This window comes from Megachile rotundata, chromosome 11 (genome assembly GCF_050947335.1).
Source record: "Megachile rotundata isolate GNS110a chromosome 11, iyMegRotu1, whole genome shotgun sequence".
NCBI classification, from domain to species: Eukaryota; Metazoa; Arthropoda; class Insecta; order Hymenoptera; family Megachilidae; genus Megachile; species Megachile rotundata.
In genome coordinates this window covers 6,443,400-6,466,252 of record NC_134993.1, presented here as the reverse complement: position 1 = coordinate 6,466,252, position 22,853 = coordinate 6,443,400, and the positions used below count along the sequence as shown (strand labels likewise).

General features: G+C 39.2%; 1 protein-coding gene and 1 non-coding gene across 4 annotated transcripts in view; one reads left to right on the top strand and one right to left on the bottom strand.

Moving 5' to 3' along the window:
- The window catches only part of LOC105662208 (protein-L-histidine N-pros-methyltransferase), a 433,690-nt gene that overhangs the window by 204,067 nt on the left and 206,770 nt on the right, over window positions 1–22,853 (top strand). The window lies entirely within an intron of this gene.
- TRNAD-GUC (transfer RNA aspartic acid (anticodon GUC)) lies at window positions 12,645–12,716 on the bottom strand. Its single transcript has one exon. It is a non-coding gene; the product is annotated as a tRNA-Asp (tRNA).

Below are 22,853 nucleotides of genomic sequence, written 5' to 3'. Positions count from 1 at the left end.
ACTATTGCTGATCTGCAAGGTAGCTGCGTTACAATCTTCCTGTACCATTTCACTGTTTTTCTTAAGCAATTGTAATAAGATGCTATTTGATCTGATAAATCGACATCCTTTTTTGTATTAATATAGTAAGAACAAGATCTGGTTTCTTTTTCCAGGTTTTCCTTCGACTAGTATACATTTATGATTTCTACAAGTCGTTAACATGGAGACAGTTCTTTTATCAGTCCACTTGACGAATTTTACGCTTGAACTATTTTCCATAGCCAGAATTTCGCCACGTTTTTGCTTTTTTCTCTTGCTTCTGTCGGCAAAAATTTTCGGTTTTGCTGCACTGTGCCGCACAAATATAAATGTCTTTGTAAAATTGATTTTGCTAAGGGAACACGCGAATAATAGCTGTCTGTATCCAAAATTCGCTCATCAAATAATAAGCCATTTATTAGTTTTTTTACAACATCATATGATTGTTGTTCATTCGTCAAAGTTATTCAGTTTTTTCCGTTATACATACATGGTGTGTTCTGAAAGTAATGCGAACGAAATTCCTGTGCCGCTTCTGTTGGTCGGACCACTTGGAGTAGATGGGGGGGGAGACCCTAAGCTTTCCAACGAACCCGGTCCCAGGGCTCTCCGAGCTGTGAAAGGAACAGGACATGAATTTTTGTGAATTCCTGTTTGGTGACCGTATCACGGAAAAAGTGGAGTCAATGATCGGAACAACGATACGCGATAAAGCTTTTGTGCTAAACTAAACAAATCTCTTGAGGAGACAAATAAAGTGATTCGTGAGGCTTATGGGGACTCTGTTCTGTCGTACTCACAAGTTTCGTGGTGGTTAAAGGCCGTTAAGGAAGGGCGGGAAGAGGTTCACGACGATCAACGCTCTGGGCGGCCACTAACGAGCAAAACAGTCTGTCAAACAGTCCATAAAGAATTTCTTCCTGAAGGACAGACAGTTAACACCGCCTACTAAGTGGATGTGCTGGAAAGACTGCAAAAAAGGGTCGTCAGGACAAGAAAACACATCTCCGGTACCTGGATACTGCATCAGGACAACGCGCCTTGCCACAACGCGCTGCGAGTACGTGAGTTTCTGACCCAAAACCAGATGTTGACGCTGCCCCAACCTCCCTATAGTCCTGACCTGGCATCGGTAGATTTATTTTGTTCCCTCGGATCAAGACACCCCTGAAATGAACTCGTTTTTCGTCGATACAAGACATCCAAGCGGCCGTAACCGACCGCCTAAAAGAGGATCCAGAAAACGCATTCCAGGACGCGTACCGTTCATGGCAGAGTCGCTGCCGAAAATGTGTAGAAGCCCAAGGGCAGTACTTTGAAGAATTTTGAGTATTTGTAAGAATTGGTTCAATAAATTCCTTTAATCAAAATCATTCGCATTACTTTCGGAACACACCATGTATAACGACATTGCACTATACATAGAAATTGGGTAAAATTATATAAGCATAAGTAATTATAGAAGGGAGGGTGGTGTGACGTCGTGAGCAAAACAGTCAATTTTTTATTACGAAAGAGACTTTTTTGAATGCCCACTTTGTTACGTCCCGGATCGCGGTTCACGTAAAATAGGAGAGGAACTCACCGGTATTGACGCTAATTGTACAATCTTTTTGGCCATGCGGTACGTACGCCCGTCATCTGCCAGGGATCCCGGGTGTTTTAACGTAGCACAGTGACTTACTCTCGATACTTCCCGTTGATTGCTGATTTGGTACGTCGATTGGTATTAGTTTCCACTCTATGTTCGCGACGTGGTTATGAGTAAGCGGCGCGACTTGTACTGGGGTTGGGAGATGGAAGGATCTTACTAGCTTGCGTAATTGGTATCTACGCCCTCCTCGTCGCTTTCTTTCTATGAGCCAAAATAAATGCAAAGATGTCAAACACACTATTGATACCGTGCGGCTGATTCTCGCACCACCGTATCGTGCGGACCGAAGTAGCTTGATTATGTCTCTAGGAAACCCGTGCGGCTGATTCTCGCACCACCGGTCTCGACTAAATCAAGGTAACTGCTCTAGAATATAATGCTCGTAGGGATTGTACGAATAGGAGGGTTTCTTGAGGCACAAATAACTGTATGATAAAGATAAAATGAAATAAAGGTATATTCTTGAAAACGAAATATGACCAATTTTACAGAGATATACTTAATGGTTAGCGCGACGTAATAATGTAGAGTTGGAGGTGAGTAGGGACAGGAGTAACAGTTAGAGAATCTAACTTGTCGGGGCTTGAACCCGTGGTTTGGAATATCGAGGCTGGGACCCGTGACAGAGTAGTGCACTGGAATGATCCAGGCACCGGAAAGGATCGGAATGGAAGCGCTACCGTACGATCTCCAGGCCCTTTTATATTGCCTACTGATCACGGAGGGGGAAAGAATTTTGTCAGTCGTTATCTGTTGTTTTGTCTTTTGAAAAGGATGTTTATGTCAGAGATATTGATTCGGCGAAAGGACTTAAGGGGTTGAGATGTGGGAATAAGGTTTATAGGATGTTATCTGGGTAGTTCTAATGTTACTTATGATTACATTGCTGATTTGGCGGTAGATTATATGCGTAACGCAAAGCGTGAGAAGCTCGAAGTAGCGAAAGTATATGAGTATAACTTAATAACTAACTCCAACGTTGGATGACGTCACATGACTAACTCCAACGTCGGACGACGTCACACTTCACACACAGAATTAACGGCGAGTGAATATTTGAAATAATGGATAGTGAAAAGTCTGTCCGAATAAGTGAACCCAAATTAGTTTTACTGTAAACAAGAGATTTTAGAAACTTATATTCCGTATAGCAACGATTGGTACCGCGACGGACTTATACCTGCCCGCTGGACCTTCCCTGGCTACCGATGGAACAATAAACATCTGATATTATCCAATTGTTAAAGACGTGACAAATTATCGTATAAAAAGGACTCACCCTCTTCAGAAACAAATCTCAATTTATTTCTCCGTCAAAGGTAAGAGAGAATTGTATATGTAATAATTATTGCTAAATTGCAATAAACAAAAAATTCCAAAAACACGTATCCCCTATTTTGATCCATATTTTTCGTATACAAATCTGCAAAAAAATCGAACTGCATTTAGGGTGAAAAATTGAAAAAAAAGTCAAATTTTTGAATATATTATTTAAATAAATAATTTCTCCCGAAATTTTTGTCACTAACTAAATTCCTGACTAAAAACTACACAATTTAAAAAAAAATTCACCTTCCTACACCCTCTACTTTCCGAGATGTTGTAATTTTGTAAATGCGCGCGGTTGAAAGGAGCGAATGAGGGCTAGAGAGAGAGAGAGAGAGAGAGAGCGAGAGAGAGAGAGAGAGAGAGAGCGCAAGAAACAAAAGGACGCGAAACGGCCGGAATAGAGTGAGTGCGATTTATGCAGAGAGCGAGTGTACAGTGTAAAGAAAAATATAGCAGCGCATCATTGACATCGACTCCGAATCATTTTCCTTATTCTTTCCTTACCCTAATTTTCTCCTTTCCTCCCCAATTTTCCCTTTCCCCCTTTTCCTCCAAAAATACTACAGAAATCAGAAGTGGGATCTGATACTCGCGTGTCGCAAATAATCGTATTCCGGTGAAACGATACGGAGCACGTGGCGAAGCGGAAGTTGTTCGGTTTGCGGTCGTGGAAAGTGGTAACGAAGGACATTTTCCGTGGAGTTGGAGGCACCGATCAAGAGGACGAGAAGTTTACGGTACCGAGGAGGAAATCGAGGCCGATTGTGGGGCGATTGTTCGATTTCAACGTGCCGGGAAACGGAAGTCAAGATGGCGGAGCAACACTTTCGCAACGTGGACGAGGTACTGCCGAAATTTGATCCGGTGGCTAAACGGCTCTCTGTGGATGAATGGATCGAGAAAATCGAAGAATACGGTGATTTATACCAATGGGACGAGATATCGGTAAGACATTACGCTTTATCCTCGCTCGCGGGTGTCGCAAAACGTTGGAGGGATAGCCTTCCGCGGCGGGAACGTACATGGACGGAATGGAAGGTTTTGTTGCGGCGGGACTTTCCTTGTAAAAAGAGCGCCATCGAAACGCGATTAGAAGCACAGAATTATAAACAACTAACCGGTCAAAATATCATAGAATATTTTTATGAAAAGCTCGCGCGATGCAACCGTGCGATGATGACGGACGATGAGACCGTGGAATGGATTGTGTCCGGTCTAATTAATCCAAGATTTCGGGATTTTTTGGGACCTCTAAACCGTTATAAAAGCCCAAGCGAATTACTGCCGGATTTGGAAGCGGGATCTGCGTTCATACGTGAGAACCCCGTAGCGAGCCAACGTACAGCACGTGGCGCGACAACAAGGTCTACGAGCTCTAACTGCTTTGTTTGTAAACAGGCGGGACATCATGCACGACTATGCCCGAATACAACAAGAACTATAACATGCTTCAAGTGTGGAAACATAGGTCACATGTCGCGTGCCTGCCCTATGACGAATCGAAATGGAAGTAGCAATCAAACGGTGACGTCGACGACACCTACCGCGAGGGCAACGTCAAGAGTACACAACGAAACCCCGACAGTGCTGCACGTTACTGAGGATACCCACCGAAAATACTACAAAGATGCTTTCATCAACGGACACCTGGTCAAGAGCTACATCGACCTAGGTAGCAGCGTAGTAGCTGTGCGTCGGGATATTGCAGACGAACTAGGGCTGACGTATCACGAGACAACTTTGGCCCCCTTTGTCGGATATGGAGCTGGACAGGTACGTCCAATTGGTGTATTTACTGCTAATATTAGTATTGATACCGTAGAGGCCCGAGTCGCAGTACACGTGGTACCAAGCGAGAGTCAGGCCATACCGCTTCTTGTGGGACATCCATTTACGGAGGCTGAAGGTGTTGTCATACTCAGCCGGGCGGGCGAGCTGATCGTCGCATCTTCGTTGGATAATGTGTATCAGGCAACTGTAACGTCCACGGCACCGCATCGGACAACGCTCGTGTCTGAAGAATTGCACGTAATTCCACAGAATTACTTGGGACACGTGACGGTGCGTACTCAACTGCCAGCGCAAGACATTTGCGTTGAAGGAGGGCTGCGCGTACAAACTTTCAGCGTTCCAAGGTGCGTCGTTTCGACGGACGAAGAAGGACTAGCGGTGCTACCAGTCCTGAATGTCACCGAGGCGCCGATCACCCTGCACGAGGGCGAGGTGATCGCTCGAGGAGAAGCGTGTGAAGAGGAAAACGACGTCGACGACCTACCGCCGTCGGCGCAGGAGGTTAACGACGATGAAATCACGCGGCAAGAGGTAGACACTGATCTTATTGGCGAAGACGCAGAAAAACTCGTTAATATGTTAAACGCGAATCGTGATCTCTTCGCGAAAAATTTTAGACAATTAGGAGAGGCTAGTTGCGCGGCGATGAAAATAGAATTAACTGTAGATAAACCAATTGTGTATCGACCATACCGTCTGTCGTATCACGAGCGAAAACAATTAAGCAATCTAACCGACGAGTTAAAAGACGCGAACGTAATCGAGGATAGTCAATCTCCGTTTTCGAGTCCTGTGATATTAGTTAAGAAACAGAATGGGGACATTCGGATGTGCGTCGACTACCGCGCGTTAAATAAAATTACATTGAAGGATAAATATCCATTACCACGCGTTGATGACCAAATCGACTTGCTGCGCGGTTATCGATATTATAGTACGATTGATCTGTTCAGTGGATATTATCAGATTCCAGTAGAGCCATCATCGCGAGAAAAAACTGCGTTCGTCACGCCGGACGGACATTTCCAATTTCGCCGAATGCCTTTCGGTTTAACTAACGCGCCTGCAGTTTTTCAGAGGGCTATTAATACGATTTTAGGATCATTAAGATTTGATACGGCAATAGCGTACCTGGATGATATTGTAATTCTAAGCAGAAACGTTATTGAGGGTTTGCAACGGCTGCAGCAGGTGTTCGATCTTCTACGCGCGAATGGTTTGCGAATCAATCTAAAAAAATGTCATTATCTAAAACATGAGATAGAGTACTTAGGGTTTGATATATCAGCAGGAGAAATTCGTCCTGGTAGGCGAAAGATTAATTGCGTAGTTAATTTCCCTGAGCCTAAAAATATTAGAGACGTGCGAGGATTTATCGGGTTGAGTAGCTATTTCCGTCGGTTCATAAAAAACTTTGCAGTTCGCACAAAAGCCTTGACAGATCTTCTTAAGAAAGGCGTGCCCTTTAGCTGGGGGGTGGAGCAGAAGGATGCTTTCGAGAGAATAAAACAATTGCTTTCCGATAGGCCGGTTTTAGCGATGTATCAGTACGGAGCGGAGACCGAAGTGCACACGGACGCATGTGCAATAGGACTAGGTGGCGTCTTGTTACAGAAGCAATTAGATAAAACGTGGCGGCCTGTTAGCTATTTTAGCCGAAAAACTACTCCCGAGGAGGCAAAATATCACTCGTATGAGCTTGAAGCCTTAGCAATAGTGTGCGCATTAGAAAAATTTCGCGTTTATCTTATAGGAATACACTTTGTGATTCGGACCGACTGTAACAGCTTGAAAATGTTAGCAGACAAACGCGATTTAAGCCCCAGAATTGGGAGATGGTTCATACGGCTCTCAGAGTTCAACTACACGTTACAATACCATACCGGTAAACAAAATCAGGTGGCGGACGCGCTGAGTAGGAAACCGGCTGGCGAAGCCGAGGACACAGCGGTGATAGGACTCCCGGTGTTAGGCGTGCAGGTGACGACTGACTGGGTTGCGGCGATGCAACGGAGCGATGCGGATATTTTACGTATACGCGATGAGTTGGAGAGTGGTGATGCAAACGCCCATGCGAAATTCACAATGTACAACGCTAGAGTATATAAAGTAACGAAAGGAAGGTGGCGATTGTATGTCCCGGCAGAATTAAGATATGAAATAGTAGCGGAAGCACACCGTTCGTTAGCACACTTAGGTATCGACAAAACTCTTGCGAAAGTGAAGCAGGAGTATTACTTTCCGAAAATGCGGGAATTCGTGTCGAAGTACGTGAATCGATGTATCGCGTGTCTTTATCATAAAACGCCGTCAGGAAAGAGGCCAGGATTTTTGCATCCATTAGACAAGGGTGACAAGCCATTTCAGAGCGTGCACGTTGATCACTTAGGCCCTTTACCCGTTACCGAAAGGGACAAAAAGTATGTAGCAGCGATAATTTGCGGATTTAGTAAATACGTAGTCTTAAAGGCTGTAGAAGATGTAGGCGCGACCAGTTCAATAAGATTTATAATCGAATTCATGGCACATTACGGTAAACCCATGCGCATTATTACTGATCGGGGCACCGCGTTCACAGCCAAAAGTTTTTTTGAATTTTGTAACGAACATGACATACAGCATGTTAAGATCGCAACCGGTACTCCACGAGCGAACGGACAGATAGAGAAGATCAATAATGTAATATTGAATTGCTTAGCCACCTCGACAAGCACAATAACTTGTGAGGACTGGGACGAAAAACTTTATGAAGTACAGTGGGCAATTAATAGCAGTATACATAGAGTCACGCGTCGAACGCCCCAAGAGATCGTTTTTAATTATAAAATAAGCGGATGGCGCGAGAATCCACTGACTTTAGAAATAAAGCGGATCAACGAGGAAATAGGAATAGAGGAGCAAAAACGCGGGGTAGCGGAGCTATTACGCGAAAATCAGGGCGTGATGAAACGACAATACGATAAGAACCGTAAAGAAGCGAGAAATTATAATAAGGGCGATATTGTGTTGGTCAGGAGCGAAGCTCCCGCGACGGGAGAAAGTCGAAAATTAACACCGAAGTACCGCGGCCCGTATGAAATTCACGAAGTGTTAGATAGGGATAGATATCTGGTACGAGATATCGAGGGCGAACAGCAGAGCCAACGTGCCTACTCAAATGTAGTTTCAGCTGATCGGTTAAAATTTGTATCCTCCGCGGGCGAATATGCGCACCGAGCGGTTACGCGAGCACGCGGCATAGATTTAGGTTCTGATTGCGCTATGTAAGATTCGGTCACATCGACGAGGACGTCGAAGCCGCAGGATGGCCGAACTGTTGTAATTTTGTAAATGCGCGCGGTTGAAAGGAGCGAATGAGGGCTAGAGAGAGAGAGAGAGAGAGAGAGCGAGAGAGAGAGAGAGAGAGAGCGCAAGAAACAAAAGGACGCGAAACGGCCGGAATAGAGTGAGTGCGATTTATGCAGAGAGCGAGTGTACAGTGTAAAGAAAAATATAGCAGCGCATCATTGACATCGACTCCGAATCATTTTCCTTATTCTTTCCTTACCCTAATTTTCTCCTTTCCTCCCCAATTTTCCCTTTCCCCCTTTTCCTCCAAAAATACTACAGAGATATTAAAGAAAATGTGTTTTCAACCCCGAACTTTGAGGGCTATTTTCACCCCCTCAACATGCATGTCCGCAGATATAAAAAAATACGTGTTAAATGATTTTTGAAAAGCTACCACATATGTAAATTTCATTAAAATCCGCGTGTGACACCTTGGTGATGTCCCTTGTTAGAATATTACTTAGATATCGAATATTTCTATCGAAATTAACTTTTTGTTGTAGTGGGGGCTTCTTCTAACGACGTTTCTGATAGGTTATTTGGATTTTTCTATATTTTTGGGAAATGGCATATACTTGGCGGGGACTACCGTTAGACCCAGGTAGGTTCTCTAGAGCTTCGAGGTCTAGGACGGTGACGATTGTAAATTTTTTAGACTTTCCCAAGTGTGTAAATCGGTGACCTTTTTTATGCCACATATAGGGGTAATAATGTATATTGCTAAATTTTTTGACTTTATGGTCTTAAGATGTTTCCTCGAAATATGGTTTCAAAATTGACCTACCTGGACAGTTAATATTTGTTGCTTTGGGAAGTCACGGGTCACCTAAACGAATTGTGAATTTTTATTGTTTTTTGTTACACAGTAACAGGTGGAATAAGGAAGTGGGGGTCGGGGAACGGAGTAATAAAGTTTTATTAAATTTGACAACAATTTTTGTATTGCAAAAAATGACACAATAAAAAAAAATAAATTATTACCTTCCCTGGCAGAGAATCGAACCACCGCACAGTAGTCCCAAATCGCAAAAAGCTAGCCAAAATATAATTAGAAACTTCGTATCTAAGGGTTTTCGAGGTCAGTAATTACAAATCAAAAGTCAAAATTACGAAAAACAAAATGGCGAATTCAATATGGACGTTCAGTATTAAAAAAAACCAAAAAGCTGACCAAAATATGAAAGTATTCTTCTATTTAGCTGAAAATTTGTACAAAGTGGTTTTCGAGGTTACAAATTAAAGACAAAATTACGAAAAAAATAATTAATTACGTTCATTAAATTACTTTGTGTTCAATTCAAATTACTTTTCAGTGCATTGAATATTTGTTTCTTTGATAGAGTAATTTCTTCAGAAACTGAAATATAAATATAAATATTATACTAAACTATATTTTAAACAAGTTTAATCTTTCCAGCAACAATGTAATTATAGACGCATGCGCAAACATATCAATACATCTTTTATTTATAATGTTAAATTCTATAGACCGATTTATATTATACTTTTTTTAACAATATTTATAATAATCCTGTGGCGTCCATATCAATATTCGTAAAAAGTTATGAAAAAACTGATGCTGAATATTCTTAAACTCAACATTTATTTGCTTAATTCTACTTCGGCATTATGTGCCCGGGGGTCACGTATACCTGAATGTTGGCGTCTCCCCTATTTGTAATTCCTATGCAGGTATGAAAAAAAGGAGACAAAAATAGTGAGCGAATGACTAATTGTATGACAGGGAGAAAGAGAGAGGCGAACACGCATGAATCAGCGACAAACACAAGTATTTATATTTTCAAATGTTTGTAGTCTTAACTAAATATGACAATTGGTTTTTTAGTCCAACTCCGTCGAACTCATAAACTTTTCCCTTTTTTTATAAATACCGAGGTCGTCACTTACTTGAATTTTTATTAAAAAGCGTTGTTCAACTGTTGTATTATACTTTGTAAGTGTTGATCTTGTAATGTGTCTATGAATTCTACATACCTTTAGTTGTGTTTTCCATTTTGCAGAATCACAATTAATGCACTGGGGACTGAGTTACAAATTTTTCTAATGAAGTCTATTCTTGCTGGATTTGCGTGCTAGGTATTGCTCGAACGAAAGTCAATTTCCTATTAAAATACCAATGCAGGTAGATGAACTGGGCAACTGTACCTTTTGGAACTGAAGTCATAAACTATCAGTGTACCCAACCCAATAGTTAAAAGCTAAAAATTGAATACTTCATTTTTCGACTTTTGGCCAGCTTTTTGCGATTTGGGACCACTGTGCACCGTCTCCCGCGTGACAGGCGGAGATACTAACCACTTTTTTTTTGTAACAGTACGTTTATTGCCAATAAATAATATACACAGGATGCAATAAACCTAAACGCACAAAAAAAGTATAACAACAAAAAAGACTTAACTAAGATAAAAGGTTCCTACATGGAACACGCACAATCTAGATTTGGCTTTATATCTACATAGCCCTTAATGCTACATTATGTACATCTTGTACTAAGTTTAATTACTTATACACGACATTACACTATACATAGAAATTGGCTAAAACTATATAGGCATTGATATTTATAAAAGGGAGGGAGGAATAAGGAAGTGGGAGTGAGGAAAGCGGGTAAGAAAGTTTTATTAAATGTGAATAATTTTTGCAATGTACAAAGTAATACAATAAGAAAAAAAAATAATTATCCTCCCCGGCGGGGAATCGAACCCCGGTCTCCCGCGTGACAGGCGGGGATACTGACCACTTTTTTTTGTAACAGAGCGTTTATTGTGCCAATAAATATTATATACACAGGGTACAATAAACCAAAACGAACAAACGGTATATACATTGGATAAATATGTCGATGAGATTATAGGCTCCAACATGAAGCACGCGCAATCTATACAATAATTTCTAATACAGAATATTTTAATTATACAATATATACAGAATATCTGAAATTAAGACAAATCGCTTATACAATGAGTTGTACAATATATACAGAAATGGCATGAAAAACTGTATAGATGGTGTTGTGTTGGGAGTTGGGGAAGGAGAATCAATATTTATTACATACAGATGTTGGTTGAAATTTTATATACAATAAAAAAAACGTAGAACAGATATACATATAATAAAGACAATATAAAAAAGGAAAAATTTAATGCACTCCCCGGCGGGGAATCGAACCCCGGTCTCCCGCGTGACAGGCGGGGATACTGACCACTTTTTTTTTTTTTTGTAACCGTACGTTTATTGCTAATAAATAATATATACAGGATGCAATAAACCTAAACGCACAAAAAAAAGGTATAACAACAAACAAACTTAACTAAGATAAAAGGTTCCTACATGGAACACGCACTATCTACATTTGGCTTTATATATACATAGCCCTTAATACTACATTATGTACATCTTATACTAAGCTTAATTACTTATACACGACATTACACTATATACAGAAATTGGCTAAAACTATATAGGCATTGATATTTATAAAAGGAACGGAGGAATAAGGAAGTGGGTGTGAGGTAAGGGGGTCAGAAAGTTTTATTAAATTTGACAATAATTTTTACAATGTACAAAATAATGCAATAAGAAAAAAAATAATTATCCTCCCCGGCGGGGAATCGAACCCCGGTCTCCCGCGTGACAGGCGGGGATACTGACCACTTATTTTTTTTTTTGTAACAGTACGTTTATTACCAATAAATAATATATACAGGATGCAATAAACCTAAACGCACAAAAAAAGGTATAACAACAAACAAACTTAACTAAGATAAAAGGTTCCTACATGGAACACGCACTATCTACATTTGGCTTTATATATACATAGCCCTTAATGCTACATTATGTACATCTTATACTAAGCTTAATTACTTATACACGACATTATACTATATATAGAAATTGGCTAAAACTATATAGTCATTGATATTTATAAAAGGAAGGGAGGAATAAGGAAGTGGGTGTGAGGGAAGGGGGTCAGAAAGTTTTATTAAATTTGACAATAATTTTTACAATGTACAAAATAATGTAATAAGAAAAAAAATAATTATCCTCCCCGGCGGGGAATCGAACCCCGGTCTCCCGCGTGACAGGCGGGGATACTGACCACTTTTTTTTTTTTTTTTTTTTGTAACAGTACGTTTATTGCCAATAAATAATATATACAGGATGCAATAAACCTAAACGCACAAAAAAAGGTATAACAACAAACAAACTTAACTAAGATAAAAGGTTCCTACATGGAACACGCACTATCTACATTTGGCTTTATATATACATAGCCCTTAATGCTACATTATGTACATCTTATACTAAGCTTAATTACTTATACACGACATTACACTATATATAGAAATTGGCTAAAACTATATAAGCATTGATATTTATAAAAGGAAGGGAGGAATAAGGAAGTGGGGGTAAGGGAAGGGGGTCAGAAAGTTTTATTAAATTTGACAATAATTTTTACAATGTACAAAATAATGCAATAAGAAAAAAAATAATTATCCTCCCCGGCGGGGAATCGAACCCCGGTCTCCCGCGTGACAGGCGGGGATACTGACCACTATACTACCGAGGATTTTACACTATTGGGGATTTTAGATTTTAGTTTTTAATTTATAGCCACCAGTATTTTTTATTATTCTGTCTATGGTTGTCTTTAGTGTCTATACTCGATAATTTATAGTTGAAGCGCATAATAGGGTCGTCGAAATTTAAGTTTCTGTCGTATGTAATTGTTTTGTCGTAGGTTTTTCGGAATACATGGTAGATGAGGGGGATATTTCTAGAATTTTGAATATAACCTTCGCTGTCTAAATATATAAAAGATTCGGGTGGCGTGTATCCTGTCTGCATGGTGTTCGCGAAATACAATGGATTCGGATATACGGAGCTGAATATTTGGCTGTTAGATGTAATTTGATGAATGTTAGACCAGTGGTTCCTGATTAGTTTAAGTATAAATAAATCTATCCTGATGAGTTTAGCTTCTTCATATAATTTGTAGTTACTAATCCTCTTCGTGTAGTTCGACTCTTGTGTACGGTATCGGTTGAGGCAGGCTCGGATGCATTTCCTTTCGAATACACGGAGCTTCTCCATCGTTCCTGGGCTGATGTTATACCAGATGGGGCTGCCGTATGTTAGTATGGGCCTGATGAGGAGCTTGTAAAACAGAATTTTCACGCATTTATCGAGGTCTTTAGAATAAAATAATCTCTTATGTGCTACGAAGGATTTTTGTGCTTTGTCTATTTGTATGTCTATGTGTTGGTTGTAATTGAGTTTAAAGTCCAAGTGTATACCTAGGTAACGGACGATTTCTTTGTGTGGGATTTTATTGTTTGTGTTTTGGCTGTCTAGAATTTGAAATTTGCCTGCGTGTTTGCGCACGTCACTGTTAGCATCTGAAATTTTTGATATGTAGGGTCTAAATAAAATGGTTTCGCATTTGTTTATATTAATCATTAGTTTCCACGTGTTAAAGTAATGTTGGATGTTTTTAAGGATTTCCTGAAGAAGCGACTGTAATTTAGAAGCTTTATTGTGCCGAATGTAAATTAGGAGGTCGTCTGCAAAGGCTATCGCTTTTTTGTCGTTATCGCTATTGAGACCGAATAACTTTAATAAATCGCTGATGAAAATATTGAATAAAATAGGAGAATTTACTGTACCCTGTTGTAACCCGTTTTTAACTTTGAAAGCTTTTCTAGATGAAAATTGACCATTTACTACGTAAAATGATTTATCATGGAGCATGTTCCAAATTATTTTTATTAGATGTGGCGGGAATTCTTTCTTAAGGAGTTTAAAGAAGAGCCCATCTAACCAAACTGTATTGGGATACTGACCACTATACTACCGAGGATTTTACACTATTGGGGATTTTAGATTTTAGTTTTTAATTTATAGCCACCAGTATTTTTTATTATTTTGTCTATGGTTGTCTTTAGTGTCTATACTCGATAACTTATAGTTGAAGCGCATAATAGGGTCGTCGAAATTTAAGTTTCTGTCGTATGTAATTGTTTTGTCGTAGGTTTTTCGGAATACATGGTAGATGAGGGGGATATTTCTAGAATTTTGAATATAACCTTCGCTGTCTAAATATATAAAAGATTCGGGTGGCGTGTATCCTGTCTGCAGGGTGTTCGCGAAATACAATGGATTCGGATATACGGAGCTGAATATTTGGCTATTAGATGTGATATGGTGAATGTTAGACCAGTGGTTTCTGATTAGTTTAAGTATAAATAAATCTATCCTGATGAGTTTAGCTTCTTCATATAATTTGTAGTTACTAATCCTCTTCGTGTAGTTCGACTCTGGTGTACGGTATCGGTTGAGGCAGGCTCGGATGCATTTCCTTTCGAATACACGGAGCTTCTCCATCGTTCCTGGGCTGATGTTATACCAGATGGGGCTGCCGTATGTTAGTATGGGCCTGATGAGGAGCTTGTAAAACAGAATTTTCACGCATTTATCGAGGTCTTTAGAATAAAATAATCTCTTATGTGCTACGAAGGATTTTTGTGCTTTGTCTATTTATATGTCTATGTGTTGGTTGTAATTGAGTTTAAAGTCCAAGTGTATACCTAGGTAACGGACGATTTCTTTGTGTGGGATTTTATTGTTTGTGTTTTGGCTGTCTAGAATTTGAAATTTGCCTGCGTGTTTGCGCACGTCACTGTTAGCATCTGAAATTTTTGATATGTAGGGTCTAAATAAAATGGTTTCGCATTTGTTTATATTAATCATTAGTTTCCACGTGTTAAAGTAATGTTGGATGTTTTTAAGAATTTCCTGAAGAAGCGACTGTAATTTAGAAGCTTTATTGTGCCGAATGTAAATTAGGAGGTCGTCTGCAAAGGCTATCGCTTTTTTGTCGTTATCGCTATTGAGACCGAATAACTTTAATAAATCGCTGATGAAAATATTGAATAAAATAGGAGAATTTACTGTACCCTGTTGTAACCCGTTTTTAACTTTGAAAGCTTTTCTAGATGAAAATTGACCATTTACTACGTAAAATGATTTATCATGGAGCATGTTCCAAATTATTTTTATTAGATGTGGCGGGAATTCTTTCTTAAGGAGTTTAAAGAAGAGCCCATCTAACCAAACTGTATCAAAAGCTTTCTCTAAATCTATGAATAAGGCCGCAACGCAGTCTCCTGCGTTTCTGGCCCAACAGATATCTGAGGTGAATTTTGTGACTGCATGAATTGTAGAGTGCTTATAGCGGAAACCGAATTGAGTCTCCGGTATTATATCCCTGGACTTGCAAAAGCTAACAATTGCATTATTTATTGTCGTTTCGAAGACTTTACTAATGTTAGGAAGTAGACTTATTGGTCGGTAGTTGTTCGGATCACTACCGTCCTTGCCTTTCTTTTTGATGGTAATCAATTTGGCTGTCTTCCAAATGGTGGGGAAATAGGATGCGTTTAAACAGTTATTGAATATGATAGCGTATTTATATATGTATCTTTGGGGAAGATGTTTCAGGGCTATATTGGGTATGCCGTCAAAACTGGATGATTTTTTATTGTTCAAATTTTTAAAGGTGTTTATGAGAGTATAGAGGGATGTAAAATAATTTGGAGGGATGCTGTCTTCGTCCGGGCTGTCCGCGGTGTTTGTGGCGCTGAATGTGCATAGTGTGGAGGAGTTTTGTATTTCTTGTTTCAGAGTCTCGACTTTTTGATTTATTATGTTGGTGTGTTGTTCTTTGTCCTGTGTCTCTGTAAGTAATATCGTATTGTTTGTGTCTTTCCGTAGACGGTTGATGTTAATGTCCGATTTCTCTAAAAGATTTGCGTGTGTTGGAGGGATTTTGAGTGTTGCGATGTCGTTACTATCTTTGGTTCTAAATATATTGTTTACTGAGGGGAACATTTCGTCTGGTTTTTGTGGTGAAATTTTGGATATCCGATTTTTCCAGTAATTGCTAACGTTAGTTTGAAATGCTATTTTGATTTCGTTTCTGATTTTTGAAAGTGCCTTTTTTAATGCGTCTATTTCCGGTTTGTTATTTGCTGTATAATTTTCAATTCGCGAAAGTCTGTTGATTTGTGTAATTAAGTGGCTTTTGCGTTTGCGAAGTTTTTCTATTTTTGGGGTTATGTACTTGTCTGTTGTATTGAAGTTTTCTTCAATACGTGGAACCGCGAAGTCAATGGCGTTAAGTATGTTCGTGTTTATTTTATCTATGTAGTTGTCTATCTCGTCTGTCGAAAGGTTTCTGTCGTTTGGTATATTGATATTGTCGTTTTCTATTAAGAATGATTCGTATTTTGTCCAGTCTGTTTTGCCAAAATTGTATTTTCTGTTTGGGGTGGCTTGCTCGAACGTTAAATAGTCTGTCGATGGAATGGATATTGTCATTATGGAGGCTCTATGGTCACTGTCGTACTGGAAGGAATTTAGTAAATTAGGGGCCGATATGTTGTAGAATTTGATTCTGTTATCCGCCAAGCAGAGGTCAATAAACGCACCGCTTTTTGGATACGATGGGACTGCTGTTCTGTGAAGTGATGTCTTGAAGGTGATTTGATTTTCTAAAAACCATTTGTTGAGTGAAACTCCGCGACTATTGTTAATGGTGTTTCCCCACGCAAGATGCTTAGCATTTAAGTCTCCGGCCAACAGATAATACTTGTCCGGCTTAAACAATTCCAGGGAGTCAAATACTGATTTGAATTCCATCATGAATTCCTTTTTGCAATTGCTAGTGGCGTATGCTGCTATGAGGTACAGTGTATTATTATTCTGAAATTTGATTTCTATGGCGGTTGATTCGAAGCAAACACTATTCGCGATATTATTTATCTCAATGTTTCTGAATTTAATATCTTTCCTAATTAGGATGCCCGTACCTCCTGCTTGTTTGGAGTTTAGTCTGTCTCTTCGTATGAAATGATAATTTTTAAAACTAATTTTGTGAATATGATTTAATTTTGTTTCGGATAATAAAACTACGTCGGGTTTGTGCTTATTCAGACAGTCTGTAAGAGTAGCTCTTCTTTCATTAGTAATAATGGAATTAACGTTGATTTGGATTATGTTAAGTTCGCGGAGAAGTAATTCATTGATGGTGTTTCTTTGTGTCACGGGCTGCATTGTTTTAAATATCGATTTCTAAAGCATTTACTATAATGTCAATACGGTTAGTGTTTGCGGCAATATTTTCTGCTAGCTGTGAGATTTGCGAGGTAATTGTAACGGCTATGATATTTTTAATTTCGTCTAACAGTGACGTGTGTGATACTATGCTGGTGTTTTGTTGTGGGGGTGCAGGTTTTGGTTGTTGGGCATTTTGTAGGTGTTTGTTATTTGATGTTATCGCGCTGTATGAAATATTTGGATTTACTAGGTTATTGACAAATTTCTCTTTCCTTTCTTTTTCTACTTTCAGGTTTTGTTTCTTTTCCTCAATTTTTTGTTTGATTTCTTTTATTTTCGGGCATCCTCTGTAGGAAGCTGGATGACCATATTGCTGACAATTTACGCAATACGGTTTTGTGTCCATGTTCCTGGTGCGCGGGCACTCTCCGGGGTTGTGGGGTTCGTTGCATTTAACGCATCTGTAGTTCAAGTTGCAGTTTAAAGCAACATGACCGATACGTTGGCACCTCTTGCACTGGATGCGATCTTTTTTGATTAACTTTTCCCAAGTTACTAGCGAGTGTAATAATGTTTTAATTTTGGTAACGTTATTGATTTTACTGTTTTGCGACATTTGAACTAAGTAGATTGGGAGATTTCTGCCTTCTTTTAAGGAGCGTTGAGTTGCAAATTTTTTTACTGTTTTAAATTCTACGCTTTCAATGTTTTTGCTAATTAGATGTTCTAAGACCATTTCGGGTTCGAAGTCACCTTCTAAATTTTTCAACAGAATTGTCGTTAATTTTTCTTCTTTTGGGGTGTAAGTAAAATATTCAATACTGTTTGATTTTAGGGTATTGCACGCTGCTTTGTAGGATGATACGCTGTCCACGTACAAGAGGTGTTTTGAGTTGTTGATACGTTTTACGTAAAAGTCTTTTGTAATTGTAGATACTGTGTTTATTGTGTTTTTGCAGGAATTACTGTATATTACTATTGGTGGGGGTCTGTTACTTTTAGGTACCGGTTTAGAAACATTTACCTGGTTTCCGAATTTAGGCCTTTTTTCCTGGGTTGGTAGAGCTGCCGTTGTAGCCATTGTGGTACTTTCAGCCTTGGTCGTGGGGGATGAGGTGGTGGCGTTGTTCTTACGCTTGGGCCGTACGACGGTCGTCCAGTCGTTTGCTGCAGGTACCGTTAGCCTGGGTTTTTCCGCGGCCTCCATTGTTACCTCAGGTACTTTCGCCCTTAATTCTGGGGATTCCCTGTCGGCATTTTTCGGCTTTTGTGCCTCTGATAACTGTTTCGATAGATTTGCTATCGTTTCGTTGAGGTTGGTAATCATCTTCAGGAGATCTTCATATGACGGTTTCATATCTTGCTGCTTAGGTGTTTGAGCAGATTTCCCTTTCGTCGACTTCATTTTGGCGCCTTCTTCTGATGAACTTCTTCTAGATAAGAGGTTCGGTTTTGGATTGAGTCTTTTTGGACTGTTTTTACCAGCCAAGGATTTAGTAACGCGGGTTAAAAGCACCACGTTTTCGTCACTCAGTATATTTCTTTGTTTAATGATTTTAACCAGTTCTTTATTGGAGTCTTTTGCCGTCACATTTTCGACTTTCGTCGAGATCCCTTGGCTAGGAGATGGCTCCCCTTGTTTATTAACGCTGCTTTCTATTTTTAATTATTATGACAATGTCTTGATATTTAAATAAATAAATATCTATCTTTATAAAGATAGCGATGCACACTGCACTGGTGCGTTTTGTACGATACACTGTTTGTCGCACGGTAACGTTAACGTTTCAATACACAGGGTAATTCGCACTCGAAACTCGCAGGTAGGAAGGGTCGCTTAGGGCACGTCCGACTCCTACGAAGGTTGACGAGCAACTGGGATACTGACCACTATACTACCGAGGAATTGGCATATAGTTAGTTTTTTGTTATCAATTTCAGCTGTTTATTCTATTGTAACCACCAATATTTATTTGTGAGTAATCTGTGCTTGTCTTTTCGGTCTATGCTAGATAATCTATAGTTGAATCGAATATTTGGGTCGTTGAAGTGAATGTTTTTACTGTATGTGATTGTCTGATCGTCAGTTTTTCTGAAAGCGTGATAGATAATAGGAATATTATCAGAATTTTGAATGTATCCTTCACTGTCAAGGAAGATGAAGGATTCTGGTGGGGTATAGCCTGTTCTTAGTGTCTTTGTAAAATATAATGGGTTTGGATATGTGGAACAATATATTAAACTATTTGATGTTATTGAACTAGTGTTTGCCCAGTGGTTTCGTGTGAGTTTTAACAAAAATAAGTCTATGCGGGTGATTTTGGCATCTTCGTATAGTTTGTAGTTGCTGATGTATTTGGTGTAGTTGGATTCCGGTGATCTGTATTTGTTGAGGCAGGCCCGTAGACATTTTCGTTCGAAGATACGCAGCTTCTCCATGGTCCCGTGGCTGATGTTGAACCAAATCGGACATCCGTAGCTCAGTATAGGCCGCACGAGAAGCTTGTAACACAGAACTTTAACGCATTTATCAAGGTCTTTCGAGTAGAATAGTTTCTTGTGGGTTAGGAAGGCTTTCTGGGCTTTTTCTATTTGTAAATTAACATGTGCGCTGTAATTTAGCTTGAAATCTAATTGTACGCCTAAATATCGAACAATATTTTTGTGAGGAATTATCGCGCCTGAATTCTTCGCGTCGCGTATGTGAAATTTGCCTGCGTGTTTTCGTACGTCAGAGTTGGCGTCCGAGATTTTTGAAATATATGGCCGAAAGAGAATCGTTTCGCATTTGTTAACATTGAGTTTCAATTTCCAAGCGTGAAAGTAATCCTGAATTTTACTAAAAATTTCTTGCAGTGCCGATTGCAATGCAGAAGCTTTGTTATCTCGGAGGTATATCAATAAATCGTCCGCGAATGCTATTGCTGATTTGAAATTGTCGATATTTAGGCCGTACATTAGTAACAAGTCACTTATGAAAATGTTAAACAGAACGGGAGAGTTAACTGTGCCTTGCTGTAGGCCGTTTTTAATTTTGAAACTTTTACTTGACTTGAATTGACCATCAACTACAAAGAATTCTTTGCCACGAAGCATATTCCAAATCATTTGTACTAAATGAATTGGAAATTCTTTCTTTAACAATTTGAAGAAGAGTCCGTCCAACCAAACAGTGTCGAAAGCCTTTTCGAGATCTATAAGCAACGCGGCAACGCAATCTCCTGCGTTTCTGGCCCAGCAAATGTCCGACGTGAATTTACTTATCGCGTGTACAGTGGAATGTTTATGACGAAAACCAAATTGATATTCCGGGATTATGTTTTTCGACTTGCAAAAATCAACAATCGAATCATTTATCGTTGTCTCGAAGACCTTGCTAATATTTGGAAGAAGACTGATTGGGCGATAGCTGTTAGGATCACTGCCGTCCTTGCCTTTCTTTTTGATCGTTATCAATTTGGCTGTTTTCCAGATCGTGGGGAAATAAGCTAGGTTTAGGCAGTTGTTGAAAATGATACTATAATAATAGATGTACTGGGGAGGAAGGTTTTTCAAAGCGATATTAGGTATTTCGTCAAAACTGGAGGATTTTTTACTATTTAATTTTTTAAATGTATACAGGAGTTTATAAAATGACGTGAAATAATTGGGCGGGATGGATTCTTCGTCAGGGTTGTCTGCGGTGTTTCTGTCAGAGAAGGTGCATACTGTGATATTGTTTGTCTTGTTGTGTTCAATTTCCTGTTGAAAGGAGTTTATCTTTTGTTGTATTATGTTAGAGTGTTGTTTTTTACCCATGTGCATGTTTTGTGTGTGTACCCCTTCAAAGTGTGCTCCAAGAACATCGAGTTTGTTTTGAGTGTCTGTGATTAAGATCGTGTCTGTGTCTGTTGCTAATTCATTTATGTTAAGATTTGCTTTGGCCAGGAGCTCGGTGTTTGTCTTAGGAATTTTAAGTGTTTCTATGTCGTTACTATCTTTTGTCCGAAATATCGTTTTTATGGATGGAAAGAGGTCTTTGTGTTTATGCAGCGAAATTTTACTTATGCGGTTTTTCCAATAGCTACTTACTGATTCCTGGAAAGCTTTTTTAATTTCGTATCTAATATCTTTAAGTTCTTTTTTAAGATTTATTATGACTGCGTCGTGTGCCTGTGTATAATTTTGTAAATTAGAAAGTCTGTTGATTCTAGTGATCAAGGAGCTTTTCCGTTTGCGGAGGTTTCTTATTTGCGGAGTGATGTACCTATCGGTTGAATTGAAGTTGTTGTCTGTACGCGGTATTGCTGAATCTATTGCATCGAGTATGTGTGTATTTAATTCGTGTATAAGTCCGTCAATTTCGTCTGTCGTGAGGTTTCGGTTGTTAGGAATGTCGACTATGTCTTTTTCCAATAGTGTCGTTCTGAACTGTGCCCAGTCAGCTTTGTTAAAGTTATACTTAATACTTGGCGTTACTTCGTCGAATAAGAAAAAATCTGTTGATGGGATGGATATTAAAATTTTTGACGCTCTATGGTCACTGTCGTATTTAAAGGACTGTAAAAGTTTTGGTGCCGGTAAGTCGTGGAATTTGATCCTATTGTCCGCCAAGCAGAGGTCTATAAACGCTCCGCTTTTTGGGTAGGAAGGGACGATCGTGCTGTAGAGTGTTGTTCTATAAGTGATTTCATTTTCGGAAATCCACTTGTTTAGGGACACCCCGCGTGGATTATTTATGGTATTTCCCCACGTATGGTGTTTAGCGTTTAGGTCTCCAGCCAACAGATAATAATGATTGCTTTTGTGCAGTTCTAAAGAGTCAAAAAGGGCCTTGAATTCTAACATAAATTCTTTTTTGCAGCTACTGGTGGCATATCCTGCTATAAGGTATAATTTGCAATTGTTTTGGAATTTAATTTCTAAGACTGTTGCTTCGAAGCACGTACTATTTTTGATACTGTTTGTCTGGACGTTTCTAAATTTGATATCTTTCCGAATTAATATTCCCGTACCTCCCGCCTGTTTCGAGTTTAACCTATCTCTTCTAATAAAGGAATAATCTTTGAAGTTAATTTTGTGGCTCGGATTTAGTTTTGTCTCGGAGAGTAGGGCTACATCCGGTTTGTGACTATTGAGACAATCCAGGAGGGTGACCCTTCTTTCATTTGTTATGATGGAGTTTACATTAATTTGAATTATACAAAGATTATGAAGTAACAATTTATTGGCAGTGTTCTGATGTGTGATATCGGTTGACATTTTAGATTTCGATTTCGAGAGCTTCTGCTATGATGCTAATTTTGTTCGCGTTTGCTGTTACGTTTTGGGTAAGTTGAGCAATGTTTATACTAATGGTATCTGTTATAATTCTTTTAATTTCTTCTAGCAGGGTTGGCGGCGGTGTTTGCGTAACTATATTCTGTTGTGGTGGATTTTTGGGAGTTTGCTGTAACGCAGATTCTGATTTGCTGTTAGCTGCTATGGAGCTGTAAGAGATGTTAGGTTTAACTGTATTTTTGAAAAACTTGGATTTTTTTTCCCTTTCTTCTTGTAATTTAAGTTTATGTTCCTCTATTTTTTGTTTAATTTCTTTAATTTTGGGGCATCC